Below are 24,524 nucleotides of genomic sequence, written 5' to 3'. Positions count from 1 at the left end.
CTCCATCATGAAGTAAAATGTTATATGTCATAATGCAAGCCAGCACCCTGTTCTAGTCTTCACCACCCTCTACTGTCATTCTCACTCTCCAAAGGCAACAACTAACCACCCTCTACTGTCATTATTCCCTCTACTGTCATTCTCACTCTCCAAAGGCAACAACTTACACCTCTTTTAACTGTTTTCTCTGTTATTTAGCTTCACATTTCTATAACATGTCTCTAATACTATTTATTTTTTAAAGTATAGTTGATTTACAGTGTTGTGTTAGTTTCAGGTGTACAGCAAAGTGATTCAGTTTTATATATGTGTGTGTGTGTGTGTGTGTGTGTGTGTATCTTTTTCAGATTCTTTTCCATTATAGGTTATTGCAAGATATTGAATATAGTTCCCTGTGCTCTACAGTAGGTCCTTGTTTTTTATCTGTTTTATATATAGTAGTGTGTATCTGTTAATCCCAAACTCCCAATTTATCCCTCCCTCCCCACCCGCCTTTCCCCTTTGGTAACCGTAAGTTTGTTTTCTATATCTGTGAGTCTATTTCTGTTTTGTAAATAAGTTCATTTGTCTAATACTGTTTCTTAATTTTTCCATTTATTTTTTCTCTTTCCTTCCTACTGTAGAAGATGAGGAGTTGGTTTTCTTGCAGTTGGACACACATCCCCCTTTCCTGTCTTCCTAATCTAGAAATGTATATTATATCAATTTTCAGTGCTTATTTTGACAATGTATTGTCCACAGCTGATCTAGTATATATTAAGATTACATCTCCTTTCTTATAGACTTGTCTTCCCTTTACTATGTATTGTCTTATTTTTTCTTCGCTTAGTTTTTTCTGTGTACTTATTACCAGTCCATTCTGCCAAATTCTGACTGAAGTAGAGGTCACAGTTCCGTCTGTTCAAATAAAGCTACCCAATTTCTTTTTCTGCCTGGAGGCCAGGGCCACATTGTGACTTTTGTAGATCCTAGGCAGTGTTGCCTTTGTGAGCCCCTTCCTCCATAAAAAATAAAAATTATACTTTACAGCTGCATTGGTATAACAATGAATATGATCTAGGCTGGATTCATTATTATATATTCACTGTTACTAAAATTTTTCATAATTTTAAAAGAATTAAAAAGAAAACATTTTTGTAAGTCCCTAAAGGTATCTTGGGCCCTTGGCACTGTGTCTGTTGTGCCTAGTGGATGAGTTGGCTCTTCTGATGGCATCCATGGCTCCTGGAGCCTTCCTCTCTCTTGCTCCAATCTGGACTTCTTCTCTAGGCCCTGGCATCTCCCTTACCTTCATCCTGACAATTCCTTTCATTCCTCACATATATTGGATCCTCTATTTCTTTAGATCTCATATCTACCCCACCCCCGTATCATTCCCTCATTCTGATGGACTGCAGCTTTCAGAAGTTTCCTGCTAAGTGATATCTGGGAGGTAAATTTACATTTCAGATCAAGGTTTCAGTTTACCCTTATAATTGGTTGATAGTGTGGCTAGATATAGAATTATAGGTTGGAAAGAATTCACCTCCTAAATTTTAACTACATACATGTCATTGTAAAGAACTCAAAAACATATAAACAGTAAGAAGAGAGTAAAGGTAGCCTGAAAGCTGCACCCTAAATTAACCCCCAATATTCGGGGAGCCTAGTGGACAAGAGGCTCACTGTTTGGTGTGTAGATTCTCACTTGTTCCCGTGTTTTCAGCACAGCCTTATTGCCTACAGGGGAGGCTGGGGCCCTAGAGGCCAGAGCTTTGTTGAATGAGCATCTCCAGGGAGTAAACCTCCAGTCTTCAACCAGTGGAGTGGATACGGGCTTCCAGCCACTGTGTTCAGACTTGCACTGACTTCCCCGAGTTTACACCCACCTGATCCTCCACAGGATCCCTGATGCCTCTGGTCCAGAGCTTCCGAGGGGCCGCAGCAGGGAAGAGCTTACTCACACTCTGTTGCTGCTGGTTAGGTTTTGGCTTCCCACGTTTGCAGAAAAGTTACTACTCATACACGCATTCTTGCTTCCAAACTTTTATTGCTATTGTCTTCCTGCCATTTCTGCTTATCCTTGTGGTTTGACCTTGTAAATTTTTCCCTCTACTGTCGTTTTAGGAGTTACAGGAGGGGAGTGGAGGTAAATGCCCTTGTTCATTTTTTGATGATTGGTGGGAAGTGTCTCATAAAATTCTTACACACATTTTTATACACTATTTAACTTTAGTGTCCTAGAACCCTTAGAGCAGAGTAACTGTTTTGCTGTGCACGTTCACGGGCATGCATGCATGTGTGTGTGTGTTGAGGATAAGAGGGCATCAGATGGTAGATGAGCCTTAATTTATGCTATTACTATATTTATTTAAATCACAAATTAATCTACTTTACTCATTTTTCCCCCACATTGTTATAAATAGCTTAATTTTTAAAATCTATTCTTTCTTTCACACACGAATGTTAAATCTATGTCAAAACAAGTTCCTTTCCAGGAAGGAATAGAGCCTGTCTTACTTGCAACTTAAAAATAATTTTTCAAGACACATTAGACCTCTTTGTTCTTTTTGTTAAACATGCTTGTGTCCCACCTACACCCATTAGGAAAAACTTTAAAAACTTTGGAAAATTTTTAAATATAAAATTTGTAATAGCTGTAGATATGAAGGTTATAAAAAGACATCTATAATCATTTCCGTTTTTATTAACTCATTTACTTATGATATTAAAGGTCTCTCATGTAAGTCCATTTATGTCTGTAGTCCAAACTAATAGAATCAACAAATGTTAATTACCAATAATATCTAAATACATATATTTTTTATTCTAGAATCTCTTAGGTACAAGTGATGGAAACTCATCTCAAACTAACTGAAACCCAAAAGGTAATTAATTTTTATGAATACTTGGGAATTCCAAGAGTTTATTCTATTCACCTCTAGTTATAGCTGGATCAAAGCGGGTGTTAAAAGATATTGTCAGGGTTCTAGCGTTTCCCTCTCTCTCTCTCTCTCTATAAATATATATATGTATACCTATATCTATATGTGTATACAGATATATCTATATCATAAAAACATTTTACAGTAAAAATTTTATCATGTTATCAATAATATTCAAACAAATATCCAAATGAATGTTAATAATTTAAGGTCTTTTTTTTAGGAGGCTAAAACAGTTACTAAAAGCAAAAGACACTTTTTAAATTTTTCTTTTGTATTTCCTTCTGAATTAAAGCCACAGAAATCAGTCTGGTAATTTTATAATCATAGTTCATTCACTGGTTCCCATATGATATATTTTCTCTTATGGACACTTGTGTATTGCATCTGTAATCCCTTGGATGTTTGGTCTTTCCCCAACCTTATTAGCCATAGTGGGATGGAGAGGTTGCCTCACCCCATGGGAGATGAAAATGCCAAATTCTTGCTTTCCTAATAAAGCATAAATTAGCTTATGTCAGTTCTCTGTGAAAACTCTCCAGAGTCTCCCAATTCCTCTCAGATTAAAAGTCTTTATAGAGGACTAAAATTTTTCCCCTCAAAACATTCTCTTTACTACACATTTGATCCCTAGGAGAAACTAAGTGCAGGAGGGGATGCTGTGAGGGGACGAGCCACTTGCTGGGGTCCCCCTGGCCCCCACCCCATTTGGGAGCAAAGGCATGTTTTCTTGGACCCCTCAGAGCATCCAGCCTGTTCCACAGGGCAGGAATAGGGAGTGGAGGGGAAGGGGAGCCCTTGGTCTAAGTGGGGGATGCAGCGCCATCACTGGCCAGCGCCCATAACCATCCGTCTCCACACCAGCTGCGGGGTTAGCAGGCAGGGAGCCACTCTGCCCAATCTGTCCCCCAGCCCATGGACAGGCGACATTGTCAGGAAGGGATGGCTGGGAGACAGAAAGCGGAGGCAGCAGGGTCCGGTGCGAGGAGCTCACTGCAGAGGAACTAGATGTGGCCCAGATCAATGCAATCCAGGGAAGCGATGGGGAAGAGGATGGTGGGTGGTGGCATAGTGGTGCTTTTAGACAAAGGCTCTCCTAGAACGGAGAATGCTGTGTCCCTGTCACCAGGGAGACCAACGACCCAGGGGCCCCAGGGGGAGCCTAATGTCCCTGCAGCCTCTCCACACTCCCAGCCCCAGAGTGCGTGGGGGAGGGATGGCACAGAGCTGGCAAGGAGGACAGCCACCCCTTGCCCAGTGCCCTGTGGAGAAACGCTAGCTCTGGGGAAGGAGGGAGGGCTCATGGCACATGGTGGAAGGAGACCAGAGCCCCCCCCACCCCCGCCACCTCTGCAGCCCAGGGGCTGAGGTCCGGGCAGGCTGCACCGGTGGTTTGCTTGGAGGGGAAAGTGGGGCGGAACACGTAGAGTAGAAGTGGGCCCTGCTAGGGGCCTGAGCCCGTCCCGGGGAGCTCCAGAGATCCAGTCTCATGTCCCAGTGGAGCGGGGAGGAGAGGGGGCCGCTGGCCAGCAGCTTCCGTCAATGCGCCCCGAGCCTTCCCTTTCCACCTGGGAGTTTTCCACCGCCCTGCCTGCCCGGGGTCTCCGCCAGACGCAAGTGATGGTGGCCACTCCGCCGACTCTGAGTATACAGCTGTGTGTTCTCACTGGAGTCGCCTTTACTCAATACCAACAAACTAATTTAAAAAGAAGAAACTAAGTAAAATAAAGAGAAACTGAGAAAAGTAGAAATAAAAGAATAAAGAAACAAGAACAAAAATGAATAAAGAAAAAAAGGGAAAAATGAATAACAAACAAGACAAACAGAAAACCCACAGTACCAAAGCAGAAAAAGCTAACTTTGGTCAAATCCTCCCAGATCACTGAAAAGCAGCTTTCTGAGCTAGAAGGACTGATAACCTAGGCTCAGCTAGAGATTTATCTAGTTCTTGGAATTTAAAAACGATGGCTCCATTTGAGGTCACAGAAGAAATTGACCTGTCATGACTGGGATCATCCACGTGATTTCTCTTTTTGGTCTCCAGAATCCTTTTCTCATTTTTTTTTTTTTTTTTTTGCGGTACGCAGGCCTCTCACTGTTGTGGCCTCTCCCGTTGCGGAGCACAGGCTCCGGACGCGCAGGCTCAGCGGCCATGGCTCACGGGCCCAGCCGCTCCATGGCATGTGGGATCTTCCCGGACCGGGGCACGATCCCGTGTCCCCTGCGTCAGCAGGCGGACTCTCGACTGCTGCGCCACCAGGGAAGCCCCTTTACTCATTTTTAAAAAAAATATTGAGTACCCCAAAGAGCTTTTTGTTTATGTAGGCTGGAGCAATCAGTATTTACCTTGTTAGGAATTAAAACCTGTAGGATGCTTCAGCAGCCTTTTCGTTTCTAGTTTGAAAAGCTGTAATATTTTTTGGCTTTTAAAGAGCTTATTATGTCTACATTTAAAGTATTTAATCATCTTTCCTTTAAACTCTAAGTGATTGCTCTCAAAATGGTGCCACAACTTAACTGGTATCATGATTCTATACTAAAATGTTCTATTGCATAAGACACAATAAGGTCCTTTATTAACATCTGAGGGAAGATAGCTATCATCATATTTCCATTTCTTGTTTATAGTTTTGCCCCGTTTCTTTGCAGTGGATTCCTCTCTTCCGTGAGCCAAAGTTTTAGCAACTTTAAATGTAGAAGTTGCAGCTGTGAGTTGAGAAAACATATCTACTCTTTTTAAGCCAACAATCCACCGTGCTCTGTGTCCCTCTTAGTCGGCTTGGGATGGCGGGGTAGGGTAGTGGCATCTGGGTGTTGTCACCCGTAGCTCAGAGAAGGAAACCAAGATGCCCCTGCATGATTTTTTTAAAACGTTTTATTGACGGATAATATAGATACAGAAAAGTGCACAAATCATGTGTGCCACTTGGTGGCTGCTCATAAATTGAACTCACGTACTTAACCAGCATCCAGGTCAAGAAACAAGATGTTACCAGCTCCCCCCGCCACAAGCCCCTTTCCAGTCACTTTCTCCATGACAGTAATCACTATTTTGTCTTCTAACAGCATAGATGAGTTTTGCTTGTTTTTGAACTTCACGTAACTGGAATCACACAGTATTAAACCCTTTGTGTCTGCTTTCTTTGCTCACTATTTTTGTGAGATTCATCTATATTGCTTGCTTTGTTATTCTAAATGCTGTATAGGTAGCCCAATTTTTATCCATTTTGCTGTCACTGGGCATTTGGGTATTTCTCAGTTTTTGGCTGTTAAGAATAGTGCTGCTCTGAACATCCTTCTCCAGTGTTTGATGAATATTTACATGGCTTTCTGTTGGATATACACCTAGAAATGGGATTGATTACTTAAGGGCTGCGTATTTTTGGTTTTAGTAGACACTGCAATTTGTACCAATTTATACACCCACCAATGCTAATACATAGTATTGCCTGCCCTTTAATTTTAATCTTTCCGTGGGTGTGTGGAAGTGTAGCATAGTGGTTTTAATTTGCATTTCCCTGATGCCTAATAAAGTAGAACACCGCTTCATGTGTTTGCTGGCCCTTTCCTTTTCTGTGAAATGCAGGATCAAGTCTATTGTCCCTTTTTCCATTGGGTTGCCTGCATTTTTCTTACTGGTTTGTAGGTATTCTTACATAGTTTAGCGTGAATGTTTTGTCGGGTTTGGCCCTGGACGTACATTTCCTCTCCCACCCACCCATACCTTTAGCTCTCTGATGCCGCCTCCTACTATTTGATCAATTGCTCATCCCTTCCCTGCAGTTGGACTTCCTTCTTCCTTAAATATGCCCTGCTAGGCACACTTCCACCTCAGTGCTCTGCACTAGCTCCTACTTCTTCCTGGAATGTTCTTTCCCCAGATCCACTTAGCCCTCTCCCTTACCGCCTTCAAGTATTTCCTTCCAGTGTCACCTTCTTAGTGAGGCCTTCCCTGATTTACATCTTTGGTCTTATAAGGTGTCTTGCAAGAACTACCTGCCACCCCCAATCCATTGCTTTCTTTCTTTTTCTAAAACTTTGTATTATGTAAAATTTTAAACATACACAAAATTAGAAATATTAGTATAAAGGCCCTTCCTCACAATCTTATTTCAATCTTATTTTATCCATAAATACTTCAGTCTGCATCTCTAACAGGTAAATACCTGTTTTTTAGAACACAGACATCATGCCACCAACCAATCTAACAAAAAGTAATAGTATCATATAATCCTAGTCCATATTCAAAGTTCCCCTTTGTCTCAAAGATGTTTTGTTACAGTTGATATGTTTGAATAAAGGTCTAAACAAGATGTACCTGTTGCTCTATTATTTTTTCCCATAGCAACATTACCATTCAAATGCTATGTAGTTTGCTTACTTACTGGCTATTTTTCTGTCCCTCTCCCATTTGACTGTCTATTCCATGTGAGTAGTGATTTTTGTCTGTTTTGTTCTTTACTGTATCTCCAGCACCTAGAACAGTTCCTGGTACATAGTAGACATAAATGTTTGTAGAAGGAATGAGTGAATGTGTGGGCAAGATGGATGTAATAGCCCAAGGGTTATGCTGTGTCAACAGGGTCACATCTGTTGTTTTCCCTTTCTAAAACTTGGGGCAACTCTTCTGAGCCTCAGTTTTCTCATCGGTGATATGGGACCAATAACACCAACTTTTCAGGGTTATTTTGAGAATTAGACAAAAATGAGTGTACAGTGCCTGGCAGCTAATACACAGTGTAGCTACTAATTTTATTTTTCATTGTTAACTGCTTTTGTTAGCCATATCTGTAAGACAGAAACAGATGAAAAGACTGTAGCGAAGAACTTGGCCTTTCCCAAAGAGACGTCTGGCCTTTGGCCTTTGTCCCTGGCTCCTGGGAGGTAACCTCTAAACCCTTGGAATTTTCTGAGTGATAGGAATGTCTTTTTAATTTAGTGTCGCACTTATGCTACTGAGGTGACTCCTGGTGGGCCCCTTGATATCAGCCCTACTTCTGGGGTAAGGGAGACAGCTGAATGCTGAATTCAAGGACATGGGGCCAATCAATCAATTAATTATGCCTTCATAGGAAGTATCTGTAAAAACTCTAGACACTGAAGATTGGGTGAGCTTCCCTGGTTGGCCATGCTCCGTGCCTATTGTCACATATCAGTGATGGGAGGGTAATCTGTCCTGAGGGTAAAGAAGCTTTATATTTGGAAACCTCCCAGACTCTTCCCTATGTGTCTCTTCACTTGGCTAATTTTTTTTTAATCTGTATCGTTTCTCTGTAATAAACTGTAACCATGAGTATAAGCTTTTAGTTAACTCTGTGAGTCGTTTTAGTGTATGATCAAGCCTGAGGGTGGTTTTGGGAACCTGCTGCATTTACAGTTTGTGTCATAAGTGAGGACAGCTATGGAGACTGTGCCTTTTGACTCTACAGTTGGACTCTATCCTGGCAGTTAGTATCAGAAGTTTTGGGAGACTTGACATTCTGAAGGACTAGACCCTCAAACCTTACCTTTGGGCTAACTGCAAGTAGTTGGTGTTAGGAGAAGGGGGATTCAGGGCAATGACCCTGACTCACTGAAATATGTGGTTTGGGAAGAGAAAGGATGAGAGAGCAGGGCTTGACAAACCTTTGATTCCTGGTTGGCCACAGGGTCACCCATGGTATGGAATGGTGGCTGTGCTGTAATCAGTTACTGGAAGTGGAAAAAGTCACAAGTGGAATATAGAAATGATGAATCCAACTCCTCATGAGTTAGCTCATTGGATGCATAAGGAAATGCAAAGTAACAAGAAAAAGGCAGAATATACAGTTCTTTGGTTATTGTTATTTATAAAGAGCTAATATAAAAGTAATCGAGAGGAGTGGTGGACCCAGTGACCAAGCTTGGATTTTGGCAGGACTGAGCTTCTGCTTCCAGCCTAAGGACCACTGCCACTGGGTGAAGTTCAACTGAAAGAAAAAAGTGTGTGGTACATCCTGACACTGGGACAAAATTGAATTCTGGCCATTCTGTGTTACATCCTCTAGCCTCAGGGCCCCTAGCGATGGGTAAAAAGAAAAGCAGAAGAAAGTCTTGGGTAGATCCTGACACTGGACAAAACTTGGATCCCAGCCTGTCCATGGTACAGCCTCTGGCCTCAGGGCTGCTGCCACCAGGTCAGGTTAAAATGAAAGTAAGAGTAAGTGAGGGTACTTTCTGATGCTGGGCAAGCTTGAATTCCAGCAGGCTGAGCTAGACCGCCAGTCTCAGTCACTTCCAATGAGAAAAGTTATGATGAAACAACAGCACATCAGTGTATATGTGTACAAAGGTTTCATTTCACCTCTCTGAGCTCCTGGAAAGTGCAGAGCTTTGTCTAAAGTCAGGTCAGAAATGGCATTTAGTAAATACTTTTGCATGGTGTATTAGAATATTAGACTTGGTGTCCAGAGATCTGCTTTTAAATCCCTTCCTTACCATTTATTATCTTTTTGACTTGGGTTGCTAAACAGAATACCAGTGACTGGGTGGCTTAAACAAGAGAAATTAATTTTTTCATAGTTCTGGAGGCTAGACTAGGGTACCATCAGGATTGATGAGTGAAGCCTTTCTCCCGGGCTTGCAGACTGTGTCTTCACATGGCTTTCTTCTGCCTGTGCACACAGAGAAAGATAACTCTGGTGTCTCTTCCTCTTCTTATAAAGATACCAGTGCTATAGGATTAGGGCCTCATACAACCCTAATTACCTCCTTAAAGGCCTTATCTCCAAATACAGTCAGATTGGGGGGTTGGGACTTCAACATATGAATTGGGGCTGGGGTGGGGTGGGATACAGTCCAGTCCACTGTAGAAATGTTGCTTAATTTTAGTTTGTACCTCATATGTGTCTTGCTTGGTAGGCCTGAAGATCAAATAAGGAGATGTATATAGTAGACACTTAGTACTTGATTTTAAAGTGTGTATCAATTCACTTTGTAGACCTCTGCTATGCACTAGACTATTGAGAGGAGGGGAGATGATGAAAGGAACTTAGAATTTAGATAAGTAGACTGAACAGATTACATGTAATTTGATTATATGTTGATTTTCAGCTTATAAATTGATTTTCAGCATTTATGAAAAACACGTAGTTTTTGGAGAAAGAAAACATTCATTTCCTGGATTTATATGCATTCTTTTTACAATGAGCACAAATTTTAAATAAGCCACTTATAGTCTTGACTGGTGGGATTGAACATCACCAGAAAGTAATTGATGTTAGCGCCCTTTGAAATCTATGAAGTGAAACACAAACATAAAGCACTTGTGTTATATTTACACCGTGCATCTTTCTCCAAAAGGCTTTGAGGCAGTTTGAAAAAAAAAAAACCCAAAGCCCGAAATGCACTTGGTTGTTTCAGTTTTCTGTGGCTTATTGACATCAGTCATGGAGTAGTGGGGCTAGCAGTTTGAGGGATTTGTCATTCGTGTGACTGAGAACAAGCCACAGCCAATTAAAAGAACTTCTAGGTTGCAGTTGGCCTGACACTTTTCGTGCAGATCTGACACAGGTAACATAGACTGCGTACATAACCAACTTCTTATTCTGTGCTTTCCAAACAACATTTGCCACACAATCCGGATAGTTTTCACCATGTGAAACACAAGGACTCATCTGGGGGTACACAAATCCTAATACAACTTTACAGCAAACATTATGTATGTACTTGCCATGAGCCAAGGGTCAATGCCTACTTGCCAAAACCACCAGGAACACATCACTAGTTGTACCATTTGGGCCTATGACTCACTGCAGCAAGGGAGAGAGCACATCCTGAGGAGCTGAGGGGCTTCTCCGTAAGAGGGTATTAGGAGGTGCCTATTATAGGATTTGGTTTCTTTTAGGCGATTTTGTGGAGGGCTTAAGGAAGCAGGAGTTTGCTTTGAATTGGATGTCAGGAAGCTAGGTTCATTCTATGAAAAAAAAAAAAAAAGGCTAGGAGTGAAGCCCATGTATGGTCAGGCCACTCAAGATGGCTGTTCTCTTGCTCTCAGTTCATTCCCTGCCGGACCAGTGCCTGCTTCTCCTGTACCTTACTCACCTGACTGACCTTCCTACTTGCCCCAGGCCCCAGCTGGTGATTGTTCTTATCAAAAAAGCAGGGAGGGGCGTGTCCTTCTGCTGGTCTCCCTGGTAACTAATGAGCCCACCTGTTGTCAATTCCCCTGTAACTGATAATCTTCCCCCTGCCGCCCCAGGAGTGAAGACTGGTGCAGTGTCCTGCCGTGGTGGAGCGTCTCTCCAGCACCTTGCTTCAGACGTGTAAGCTCCCCCATTCATTAAATCTCTGTTGCTGACTCCGGGCTCGCTCTTTAGTCAGGAAGCTGGGCAAGCACAGGCCCGGTAGGCCAGCGGGGTGCTGCTCAACAAGCCATCAGGAACGGCAGGAGCGGAGGGCGCACTGTGGGAGAAGGTGAACAAAATTAATGAAGCAAAGAGTTTATCTTGTTCATTTGGGGGGTGGGATGGGCAAACAATAGGCCCTTTGTCGGGGGTGGGTGGTTTGTGCAGTTAGTGGCGGTAAGCAATAGGTCGGGGCGAGATTATAGAAGGCCTTGAATGTAGGAAATGGGGAGCCATTGAAGATGTTTGGAAGGAGTGCTGAGAAATCATAAGGAATATTAACCAGCGCTCACAGCTTGTCCTGATGTTCCTAACACGGAAGTGGCTTTCATACTCTTCTGACCATGTTACGGTAAGAAATACATTTTCCACCAAAATCTAGTACACACGCACACGCACACACGCACACACACGCCTGAAACTTAAGTTCAACAGAACACGACTCAGCCTCACTACATGAGCTGCCCTCTATTTCCCATTCCCTTCGATGACTCTCCACCGCTCTCTATGCTGTTTCACTCTGTTCTGTTTCATGCTGGCTTTTACTCACTAAATTGATTTTTCTTCCTACTCAGGAATGGCCCAAGGTTTGAAAACTGTTGTTTTAAGGAGATGAATCAATGTGGTGAGGGGAGATAGGAGTAGGATGGCTGTTCACAGGGAAAAGCAATAGTTCATTTACCAAAAATTCATTAATTCATTCCACCAAAAACATTTATTAAGTATCTCTTACATACCAAGCGTGAAGATACAAAGATACCCAGACCCAGCAGTGCCCTTGAAGAGCTCACGGTCAGCAGAGAAGACAGGTAGTCGATTCATTGTTGCGCAAGTCTTTAATAGATAGTTGAGAAAATATCGCAGGATGATCTAAACTACCTGCGGAAACCAGGAAAGGTTTTACAGAGAAAAGGGCATTTGAGGTGCTTCTTGAAGACTGAGTTTGCTAAGGGGAGAGGACTGGTGGAGTGTATACTAAGGGGAAGAGTCCTATGACAAGGACATGGAGGTTTGAATGCACAAAGTGTGAGCCGGGTAGGGTTGCCAGATTTAGTAAACAAAAATAGAGCATGGGGAATTCCCTGGCGGTCCAGTGGTTAGGAGTCTGTGCTTCTACTGCAAGGGGCATGGGTTCTATCCCTGGTCGGGGAACTAAGATTCTACCCCGCAAGCCAAGAGCACAGCCAGTTAAATTTGAATTTCAGATAAACAATAGTGTTTAGCAGGAGTATATCCCATCAATGGCTGGAACATAGGTGAACCTGGGGGTGTATTGGGATCACGTTGTGAAATGTCATGAGAGAATAAGAATCTAGACTCAAGCTCACACTGAAGGCTAATTTGAGGAATAGTTATAGAATGCTTGGAAAGAAATTTAAAAAATAAACACAGAAAAATATTCAGCCCTTGATTCTTTAGCTTATTAACAATAAAGGTAGAATCCCAGTGTGTGGGTGGGATGATTTTTAATTATTAATGATTATTCATTGCATTTGAGTAATTCTTTCTCACCTTCTATCCTGCTGATTTTAATTGTTTCCAAGAGGCCTTTGTCCCCGTGTTTAGTTGAGAAGAGGGAATGAACACATTTTGCCCTGTGTACTGATTTCCTATTACATTCTAGCCTGAAGTCACATTTAGGTTGGTAAGTCATGAAATGAATAACACATGTGTGATCAGCCAAGTGAATCTTTGTTGTGTTTAAGCAATTTCCCAGATGTAATAGACACAGGTCGTCTATATTTCATCCTGTCCCCTCTAACCGCCTCCCACCCCCATTTGTAGAATCGGTTCCCCTTCCTCAGCTACTCTTTTTTTTTTTTTTTAACATCTTTATTGGAGTATAATTGCTTTACAATGGTGTGTTAGTTTCTGCTTTACAACAAAATGAATCAGTTATATATATACATATCTCTTTCCTCTTGCGTGTCCCTCCCTCCTACCCTCCCTATCCTACCCCTCCAGGCGGTCACAAAGCACCGAGCTGACCTCCCTGTGCTATGCGGCTGCTTCCCACTAGCTATCTACCTTACGTTTGGTAGTGTATATATGTCCATGCCTCTCTCTTGCTTTGTCACAGCTTACCCTTCCCCCTCCCCATATCCTCAAGTCCATTCTCTAGTAGGTCTGTGTCTTTATTCCTGTCTTACCCCTAGGTTCTTCATGACCTTTTTTTTTCTTAAATTCCATATATATGTGTTAGCATATGGTATTTGTCTTTCTCTTTCTGACTTACTTCACTCTGTATGACAGACTCTAGGTCTATCCACCTCATTACAAATAGCTCAATTTCGTTTCTTTTTATGGCGGAGTAATATTCCATTGTATATATGTGCCACATCTTCTTTATCCATTCATCTGTTGATGGCCACTTAGGTTGCGTCCATGTCCTGGATATTGTAAATAGAGCTGCAATGAACATTTTGGTACGTGACTCTTTTTGAATTATGGTTTTCTCAGGGTATATGCCCAGCAGTGGGATTGCTGGGTCATATGGTAGAGCTACTCTTCAAAATATTGGAAGGGTGGTTCCTGGCAGGCCAGGGGGGCACGTGACCCAAGCTGGACCAGACTGACTTCCGTCTCTCTTGTCATGATTGTACTTGTGACTTTAAACTCAGGAGCTCATGGTAGCCGTGTTTTTCTGCCATAGGGGCTGGAAAATCAGAGGAAGTCAGTCAGTACTGGGAGGTGGGGGAACGGGACATGGGCAGCCATTCAGTGAAGGAAGGAGAGAGAGCGTGAGCGTTTGTGTTAAAGCAAAAGCATACTAGAGTGAGAAAGTGAAGAACAAAGAGACCCAGAAAAAGAGGAGAGAGAGAGAAGGAGCTAGAGACAGACAGCGATAGATAGACAGACAGACAGATAGATAGGGTTGATTGCATTCCTATCTTTGGGTTTTGTGCCATTTTACCTTCTGATGCTTTGATGTTTAAGATCACTTATGGTGGATTCTGTGACTTGAAACAAGAGTACTAATTAAAAAATCAGATCACTAAAGTTGTATTGAAAACCACTGTGATTCTCCTCATTGAGTGGGGATTATGAGAGGGGTATTTACTCACTAGGGAGAAGCTGACCCCAGAGCTCCTTCATAGCACACAGGAAGAAGTATAGTTTTCATTAAACTGTGTGCACTGCTGCATATGACAAAAACTACCCAGGCACACAGTTTATCTTTTCTTCCTGGAGCGAGTTCGGGATTTGTTCTAGGAAAAACCCGTGGGTTTAATTTGAAGCCAGTTTATTTTGGTTGGTTGGGTAGTTGTTTTGTGGTACTTTTAATACTACACAAATTGGTATTTCCCAGGGTGAGTTCTGTGTTCTGTGAAGTTGCTAGTTCAGCCATGGAATAAAGGGGGGAGGGTGGTTCTATGGTCAGGTCACGCTGGGGTTAGATAAACCACTTTGTAGTACCTTGTGGAGTCTTTGCTCTGCTCATGCATTGTGAATTTCTAAAAGGGAGAGAGCTGATGCCGCATTTCCTAAACTCACTGGACCATGGCGTGGAGTATTTCATTGGACTAGCATCTCCCAGGACACACTGGGAGATAGGATGGCTGAGCACATATGGTGTGGTGGAGTGGCCATCCCTCCTCCTTTGTGTAAGAGGGGACGTCTCCCACCCAGTGCCTCTGGCGCATGGCTTTGCTTTCCAGGTGACAAGAAAATGATCTGCCAGTGATTCTCCAGTACTCTTGATGTTGCAAAGAGAAGAACAGATTATTTAAAAAAGCATCACCCAATAGAAAGGGAAAGCTTGGCACTCACGGTGTGTATCTAGGTCAGGGGGTCCACAGACAAGAGATCCATGGAGAAAATTCAGGTGCTCTGTAAACCTGGATAAAAGAGAAAACTGTGTTCATTTTCATTAACCTCTGACCGAAATTTAGCATTTCCTATGGTTATGAATGTGGCAACAGACCCCAGTGGTATGAGCAGAACCTGTGACTTTGTCAGCAATAGAAATCATAGGTTTAATCATTATGTCACAGTTGTTGCAGGTTTTCCAGAATATCATTTATGCTTCTCGCTAGTTTGAAGTTATGGTAATTATGCCTGCCATGAGATCGATCTTGTTATTTAATGCATTACTAAAGAAGCACATATTTACCAAAGTGGTTTTTTTGGCCACGCTGTGCAGCATGCAGGATCTAGTTCCCCAGCCAGGGATCAAACCCTGCCCCCTGCAATGGAAGCATGGAGTCTCAACCACGGATCCGCCAGAAAAGTCCCTCTCTGGGATTTAGGTGCCTTTTGTGTAGTCTTCACTGGGTTGTTTCAGACACAAAGTGGAGAATTAGCCAGGTGAGAATATAATCTGTAGTAGGTTAAATTGTGGTCCCTAAAAGATATATCTAGGTCCTAATCTCTGGTGTTTGTGAATGTGACCTAATATGGAAATAGGGTCTTTCCAGATGTATTTAAGAATCTTGAAATGAGAACATCCTAGATTTAGGATGGGCCCTAAATCCAATGACAGTGTTCTTATACGTGACGGAAGGAAAAGACTCAGAGGCACATAGGGAATAGGGCCATGTGAAGACAAAGGCAGAGACTGGGGTGATGCAGCCACAAGACAGGGGATGCCAGCAGCCACCAGAAGCTGGAAGAGGCAAGGAACACACTGTGAGGACACAATGAAAACGTGGTTGTCTATGAACCAGGAAGCAGGCCCTCACCAGACACCACATCTGCCGGTGTCCAGATCATGGGACTTCCCAGCCTCTAGAACTGTGAGAAATAAAGTGTTGTTTATAAGCCGCCCCATCTATGGTATTTTGTTATAGCAACCTGACTGGACTAAGACAGACATTCTTATGCAGCTTCACCACATCTTCCATTGATTCAGAGTCCAGCCCCAGTTGGTTTTGAGCTTCATTTATCTATATTTCTCTCCAGCTACTCTCTGTCTTTTCTTCTACTTTTATGATAGGAAGTAATTATTATGTCTTTTGGTGCCTTTGATTCTGTCTCATTCAGAGAGTTGTGTCAATGGCCCCAAATCAACAGGCGTGACTATACCTACCTGATCTGATTCTGTACAAATAGATTTTCCCTCCTCTTGTGAAGGTCAGGAGGCTGGAACGATGAGAGACCTGGAAGGAGAAGATTGAGGGAGGTCCCACTCTTGGCATTGCCCTGCTCCCACCCCAAGAGCCTATGTCCAGACCCTGCCTCTCTACTTGTCCCTCTACTTTTACACACAGGAGCAGGTGAAGAAGGCTGTGCATGGAGGCAATTGTTACTGGCGTGTCACTGTATGGGGTGGTGCCCTTCCAGGGGCCATTTGCAGAAATGACTAGGAGTCTCCTGAGAAGGAATTTAAGGTAAGGGACAAGAGAATGGGAGAACACGAATTTGGTCTGGGGAACGCGGTTCAGTGTGAAAGGGAGGGGAGACTTTGGTTTCCATACGTGGTGACGCGGGTACATGCAGGGAGTCAGGAAACCTTTGTCTTGGGGAGCAGGTGGCCTGGCCAAGGACACCAGGCTCAGCTTGGGCTTTGGAGAGAGCAGTGGCAGGAGTGTCACCATGGCACGGGAAGCAGGAAGGAGAAGCCCCATGGAGATTCCATGGAGCTCCCAGACATATTTGGGAGTGGGGGGTAGACTAGGGCAGGGCTGGATTCTGCTCTTGTGGGTGGAAATGGAGCCAGAGAAACAGGGTTTTACTTCTCTCTTCTGTTTCTCTCATGGAGATGCCGGTTTTGACAACAGGCTGGAATGACCTGGGAGTCACTGGTGACAATAGGGGTATAATGCCAGTCACATCTGCTGAAAGTTGTCAGTGCTGGAGCTCATTGAAAAACAATAAGCTCACTTTTAAAAGCCAATGAAAAGAACTTATAAAACTTGCAATTTAGTGAAATTGATCAATAAAGATAATTTATTTTGTATAGCTGTGGATAGTAAACTTGAATTATGAAATAAATCTTCAGGGTTAGAACACATTAAGGGCATCATATCCTTTCTTCTGTTCCCATCATAAACTTGCAGTCATATGGCCAAAAGCTACACCTGCAGTGAGAGGGTAGCTTTGGTCCTGCCCCTTCCTTCTCTGCTCCCTGGACCAGCTCAGTGATGAGCATGTGTAACGCTTCAGGGGGCTTCATGGTTCTCTGAATGAAGGTAATGCTCCAAGGAGCTTCCAGAAAATGTCTCTGTGGCTCTCCTCTCTCCCCTCAGTCTCTCTCAGCAAGCACCTCAGCATCTCCACTCAGGCCTCCACTCACCCAGCAGCTTCTCCTGGAAGAGCAGCTGGGAATCCTGGGGATCAGGGACTCCCACTGGGTCACCCTTAATTATGGGGAAGTGTTCTGCTTTTTAACCGAGTGCTGTGGTTACTGAGCTACCATGGGCAAGGCGCCGTGTTCTAGGCAGAGTGGGGAAATCTGCAGGGCTCCACATACCGCCGCCACCCTTAAAGAGTGTTTAGGGAGAGAGAACACACACTGAAATTAGAAAAGGAAGAGAGAAGAAAGCAACAGGACGGTGTCATGTAATGGCTAAGAGCTTGGGCTCTGAACTCCCAGTAGCCCTGGGTTGACCCCGTAGGTGCGGGTCTCAGAACTCCTTGTCACCCAGTCGACACTACGCTTATGTAAAGGAACTGGCATCCTGTCAGGTCCCAGGTGCTGGTGGGCAACCTAGTAAATTGTGAGGAAGTCCCTTCAGGAAAGCTCAGGTTCCCCTGAGGTGTGGGACAGAGGCATGAGTACTTCATCTGCCTGTATCTGCTCCTGTGTTACTGTGAGGATTACTAGAGCTAATTTATGAAAAGCAGTCAATTAGCACAGCTACTAGCACATAATAATCTCTCAAAAATAGTGCTATTATTATTTTTTTATTTTTATTTTTTGTGGTATGCGGGCATCTCACTGTTGTGGCCTCTCCCGTTGCGGAGCAGAGGCTCCGGACACGCAGGCTCAGCGGCCATGGCTCACGGGCCCAGCCGCTCCGCGGCATGTGGGATCTGCCCGGACTGGGGACGTGAACTCGTGTCCCCTGCATCGGCAGGCGGACTCTCAACCACTGCGCCACCAGGGAAGCCCTAGTGCTATTATTGTTTCAACAGGAAGAACTGCCAGACTCCTGAGGATGGAAGAAATTCCTGGAGGGATTTACTAGAGGGAAGAGATTTAGGCAGTAAGAGGCTTCTGGGGTGGGGGGATCTGAGAAAAGGTGACATCAGGCAGATGTGCTGTAAGATGGCCTTGAAAGTGTCAAGATATCACCTAGTGACTGGCCTAGGAACTGTGGAGGCAACCTTTATTAAAGATCTGTGGCTTTGTTACTGACCAGGGTTCTTGGCCTTCCTTAAACAATAGAAATTGATGAGAGGCCAGACAAGAAGTTCAGGCAAGGCTTTAGTGGGGCCGCTGCTGCAGCAGGGGGGAGTGAAAACAAGGAACCGTTTCCTTGCTTGTTCCCTGACGGGGGCGGGGGCTTTTGCCTTACATGGGGTGAGGGTAGAGGTGTGTCCAGGGGTCCGGCCGGAGGGAGGGCTGAGGTGGCCTGCCCACCCCTTTGGTGGTGATGGTGAGTGCAGGGGGCATATGCACGGTACCCTGCTTTTGCTCCGGGCCCTCCAGAAGTGGAAGTTTGGTCTTTTTGTATCTTATTGTCCATAATTTGCCCCAACTGTGCATGCATGCAGGTAATTTTAGTCCCTTATAGTTTCTTTGTATTCTGTTGCTGAAGGAGACATTTGTCCAGGTGCAAGCACTGCAGCAAAGGGTCCTGGGTCCCGGGTCCCAGCCTGTCTCAGCTTGAGTTCCACAGACCCGGGAGCGCAGGAGGTGTTTTGAGTGGCAGGACCTCTGGGGAGCCAAGGCCCAGAGGCCAAAGTTCAGGGGGTGTTGAGGGAACAATGGGTAAACCCCACCCCTTCCCAGTTGGAGCAGAGGTTGGGTGCAAACTGTAAAATCACAGAGAGCATCTTTGAGGCTGTGACAAAGGGAGGAGAGAGCTAAGGGGAGAAGAGCAGATACCCGGGAAGTCTAGAGCAGCCCCAGAGGGAATTCACCGGCAGGGCAGTGCTGGGGTGTATGTGGGATGGGGTGCGGGATACCTCCCCAAAGCAGGACTCACCAGAGAAATCTCTCTCCCGGCCCCGCTGGAGTGTACACCCTTCTCCCCAACTAATTCGAGGCTCACCCCCCCCTTCCCTGCCCTGGGTTGCTGAGCGAGACAGTGGGGAGGCCCGAGGGGTGCCGCTGACTTTAGCAAACAGCGGCAAGCCTGTGCCAAAGAATCCTGAAAACGATTAAGGCTGCAAATTAAAGTTTAGGAAACACACAAAATGAAACAAGGCCTTTTTTTTTTTTTTTTTTCCTTTGCGGTACGCGGGCCTCTCACTGCTGTGGCCTCTTTCGTTGCGGAGCACAGGCTCCGGACGCGCAGGCTCAGCGGCCATGGCTCACGGGCCCAGCCGCTCCGCGGCATATGGGATCTTCCCGGACCGGAGCACGAACCCGTGTCCCTTGCATCAGCAGGCGGACTCCCAACCACTGCGCCACCAGGGAAGTCCGAAACAAGGCCTTTTAATACGTAGCCCCAAATAGGCAAACTGCTCTGTTGGAGCTCTTCAGCTGCTGTGATGCTGAGCTGCCTGCAGCTGTGCCCTTACAACTAAGGTAGAGCAATGCACGAGGTGACCACAGCCTATGAGGAAAACGGCTCTGCATTGCGGCTCTCCGCCCTGCACCCTCCTGGCTTCCTGTACACCCAGAATGCGACGGCCTCCCCTTTCCTGTCAGTAGGGGCAAGCCCAGAAGGATAAGGCTGAGAAAAGGTCATTCATTGGCTTTGGAAGCTGGAGATTGGGTGACCTTTGCAAGGGCATCTTTCACAGGCCCTGGAAAGTGGAGGGCGCCGACGGGCTCCCCCACTAGGGGGCGTGCTTGGCCGACTCACCAGCCCCTCGGCAGCCGGCCTGTGCCAGGGGGAGGGGGGGGCCTCCACCTTCCTCGCCCATGGTGGCCTTCACACCCTCTTTACAAGTGAGTACTATAAACAACACCATTTTTCTTTTGTGTTTATTTCAAAATGAATATACGGAAAATTTGGAAAATACAGAAGACCACAGACCAAAAAAAAAAAAAAAATTGGCCACAATCCATGAACTACAGAATTCCTCTGTTAGCATTTTAGTGTGTAATGAGTTGAATTTTAATTTTTCTTCCTTTTTAAAATTAAGTAACAGCTAGCATCGGCATTCATCTTTGGGGTGAAATTCTTTTTTCTCTTTTTTTGAGAAAATAAACTAGTACATTTTCTGGTTCTTTTCGTTTTTGAGAAAAATAAACTGGTACGTTTTCTGGAGAACATCTTGCAAGAAGTAGAGAGATGGGGTGTGGGGACTGGGTGTCCTCTGACAAAGGGGATTCAGAGGTGGGAGGAGACTGGATGACCTGGCTTTTTTCTTTTGCAACAAATTTAAAGAACATTTGTTGCATTGTGTGAATGGGTATTTTGGGGGTGTGGTGCGGCGGTGTTAATTTCAGGTCTAGATCAAAACAAGCAGCATAAACATGGAGTCTGGGAAGAGGGAACTCAGGAGGCCATGAGCACAGAAGCCCACGTGAAGCTGCAGAAATCTCGGGGCAGGCGTTTTGGACTTATACAGTCTGTGGTGGACTGACAGAGGTGAGTCAGCTATATCCAGAAATTTGGGGAAGGAAAACATCCAGCTGGGTTATGTGTCGTGCTAGAAATTTATCGGAGATCTTATTTGCTTTTTTTTTTTGTTTGTTTGTGGTACGCGGGCCTCTCACTGCTGTGGCCTCTCCCGTTGCGGAGCACAGGCTCCGGACGCGCAGGCTCAGTGGCGATGGCTCACGGGCCCAGCCGCTCCACGGCATGTGGGATCTTCCCGGACCGGGGCACGAACCCGTGTCCCCTGCATAGGCAGGTGGACTCTCAACCACTGCGCCACCAGGGAAGCCCTCTTATTTGCTTTTTTTGATTGTAACTGTAAGGAACTGCACCAAAAACGGAGGAGAGCTTAAACTTTATTTGGGAGCGCTCCCGGGCGAGGTTCACTGGTCCGAGACAAAGGAGCCAGAGAAGTCGCGCCCGGGCGAGGGTTTGGGCAGAATTTATAGGGGAAGAAGGGAAAGGGGTGTGGTGAATCCGGGAGGGCGCAGGTTATTCCTTATTTGGTGGTCTTTTCGAGTATCGTGGCAGTATCTGGTGCCGGTCGCATCAGTCTTGGCACCGTTAGTCCCGCCCCTCGGAAGGCGGGAAGGCTGGGCCGGGTGGGAAGTCCCCAGGTCAGTTCCTGGAACTGGGTGGTCCGGAAAGTTTCGGTGTGATGCAACCTGTGGGGCTGATTGCGTTCCCCTGCCTCGGGCCAGTTGGCCTTGCAGTAATGTGCCTGACATTAAGCTTTTGATTGCTAAGGCATCCACTTCAAAGACATACATCTCCAGCAAACACATTGCCAGCTACACAGCTAGATAGAGAGCCAGACCCCTTCCACCCATGAAGTCCCCCCCTTTTTTAGAAAGCTCCGGTTGCCCTAGATAACTGACCTTTTGACTGACCACTTGCTTTTTCCTTCCTGCGCTTTAATTCTGGATCTTATGGTTTGTTTGATTTTGAAGGGTGGTATTGAACTTATTATTTTTACTAACTGCAGGGACATAGAAATTCTTCACCTTGCCTTGTGTCATTGATAAAAATGTTACCGACTTAGGTTCTTGGATCCTTTAATTAATGGAAATTGATAAGAGGCCAGAGGAGGAATTCAGGCACTTATGCTGTAGCACGAGCGCGAGAAAACAAGAAACAGGTAGGTTTGCTCCCTGGGATCTGGTTCCTTAAATGGGGTAAGGGTAGGGGCGATCGGTGGGTTGACCTGCAGGGGTGGCTTAGGTGTTCTGCCCACCCCCTTGGTGGTGCTGTGTGCAGGGGTTATAATGCAGTACCCTGCTTTTGCATCTCAAAAGTGGCAGTTGGCTTATGGCCTTTTTGTACCTTGTTGTTCATAATTTGCCCCATCTGCTCATGCACGCAGTTATTTTTGGTTCCTTATAGTTTCTTTGTATTCTGCTGCTCTAGGGGATGGAGGAGATGTTTGTTCAGGTGTAGGCACTCTGGTAAAGGATCTCAGGTCCCAGGTCCCAGCCTATCTCAGAAATAATAACAAAGTTCAAAAATACAAGATTCTGGAGGGAGAGTAAGGTTGTTCTGTAGTCTTTGCTTCCACAAGTGAGTTGTGACTCTTGATTCACAGGGTCTGCTGGGGATTTTTATGCTTTATCTCTTTTTTTTTTTCTTGATTTAGTTTTTCGGTTGTACTTTTTGTTTAATTGAGTACCTTTATTGTTTTCTTTCCTGTTTTTGTCATGTTCTCATTTTTTTAAAAATTATGTCTTTCTTTTTTACTAGCTATTTGTTGAAGGCTTACTTCAATTGCACTGTTCTTTGGATTTGCTCGTTTAAGATATATTTATCTCTATTATTGTAGTTACATCTCACAACTCTTTAAATGTAATGTGTTCTTTATCATCCTGTTCTAAATATTCTTTTTCCCACAGTTTTATTGAGATATAATTGACATACACCACTGCATACATTTAAGGTCTACAGCATGAAGATTTGACTTCTATATGTCATGAAATGATTATCACAATAAGTTTACTGGACATCCATCATCTCATATAGATGTAAAGTAAAAGAAAAAGAAATTATTTTTTTTTCTTGTGATGAGAAGTCTTAGGGGTCACTCTCTTAACAACTTTCATGTATAACATACAGCAGTGTTAGGTATATTAACCATATTGTACATTGTATGCCTAGTACTTATTTATCTTGTAACTGGAAGGTTGTACCTTTTGACTATCTTTTTCATCGTACAAAAATATTACATAATTATTGACTGTATTCTCCACACTGCACATTTCATCCCTGTGATTCATTTATTTTGTAACTGGAAGTCTGTACCTCTTAATTTCCCTCACTTATTTAACTTATACCCCTTCCCACGGGCAACCACCTCTTTGTTCTCTGTATCTGTGACTCGGTTTCTGTTTTGTTATGTGTGTTCATTTGTTTTGTTTTTGAGATTTCACCTATAAGTGAAATCATACAGTATTTGTCTTTCTCTGGCTTAGTTCACTGAGTATGGTAATCCCTAAGTCCTTCCGTGTTGCTGCAAATGGCATTATTTCATTCTTTTTTATGGGGGGTAATATTCCATTGTATATATGTACCACATCTTCTTTATCCATTCATCTGTCAATACACACTTAGATTGCTTCCATTGGATCTTACCTTTTAAATTCACCAGTAAAGAGTGAACACATGAAACACTAGGCAGCCCACCCTTGACCCCAATAAAGGCAGAACTCCAGGTTCTTTCTCTTTCTCTCTCTCTTTCTACCTGTGACCTCTCTGTGTGGTCTCAGGTGTACCATATACCTTCCAGGACATGTGAGTAGTAAGTCTTGAGTTTTCAAAATTCCCTGATAGTTATTGCTGAGGGTGTCTTACAATTACAGTAAGAGCCACAAGGGTCAGTCCAACCAAAATATTGGCTCCAAAAAGGAAACGTCTGTGGGGCTCGCCACAAGTAGTACAGGCCAGTTTAATGTCCCCAGGCATTTCTAGCCAGTAGCATCGCTATCAATAGGCTGAGACTGATCCAAAACAATATTGTTATTATATATATATATATACACATACATTTATATATATATATATATATATACATACATATCTATATTTACATACACACACACACACACACACACAGTTTTTATCCTGTTATAATATTCCTTATTTTATATTCTTGGTTATTTTCCCTGTCCATTAAAAATATATGTATATGTGTGTAGAGATATATATATATCTGTTCACACATGCATGTATGTATATGTATATACACGACATATATATGTGTGTAAATACATGTATGAAACTTAAAATGCTTACGGCAGTGTTAAAGAAGACCTCCTGACCTGATTTTGAGGTCAGGGATTGAAGATTCTCTTCTGAAATATCTTCCACACCTCTGGCCTTTTCTGCCCCAAAAGACCACCCAGGAGTGCCCAGGCACAGTGGCGACGACTCTTGCATTGCACTGGACCATTTCAGGTGTGTGTTTCTACTTCCTCCAGTGCACTGGGAGCTCCCTGGTCTCAGGACACCTCACGTCTCATCTTCGCAGCACAGCATCAAGCATACTGAAGGACATGTTTTAAATAAACATGAATACTGAGTCAATGAGC

Source organism: Phocoena phocoena, chromosome 16, assembly GCF_963924675.1.
Source record: "Phocoena phocoena chromosome 16, mPhoPho1.1, whole genome shotgun sequence".
NCBI lineage: Eukaryota > Metazoa > Chordata > Mammalia > Artiodactyla > Phocoenidae > Phocoena > Phocoena phocoena.
Note: the sequence above shows the minus strand (reverse complement) of the source record.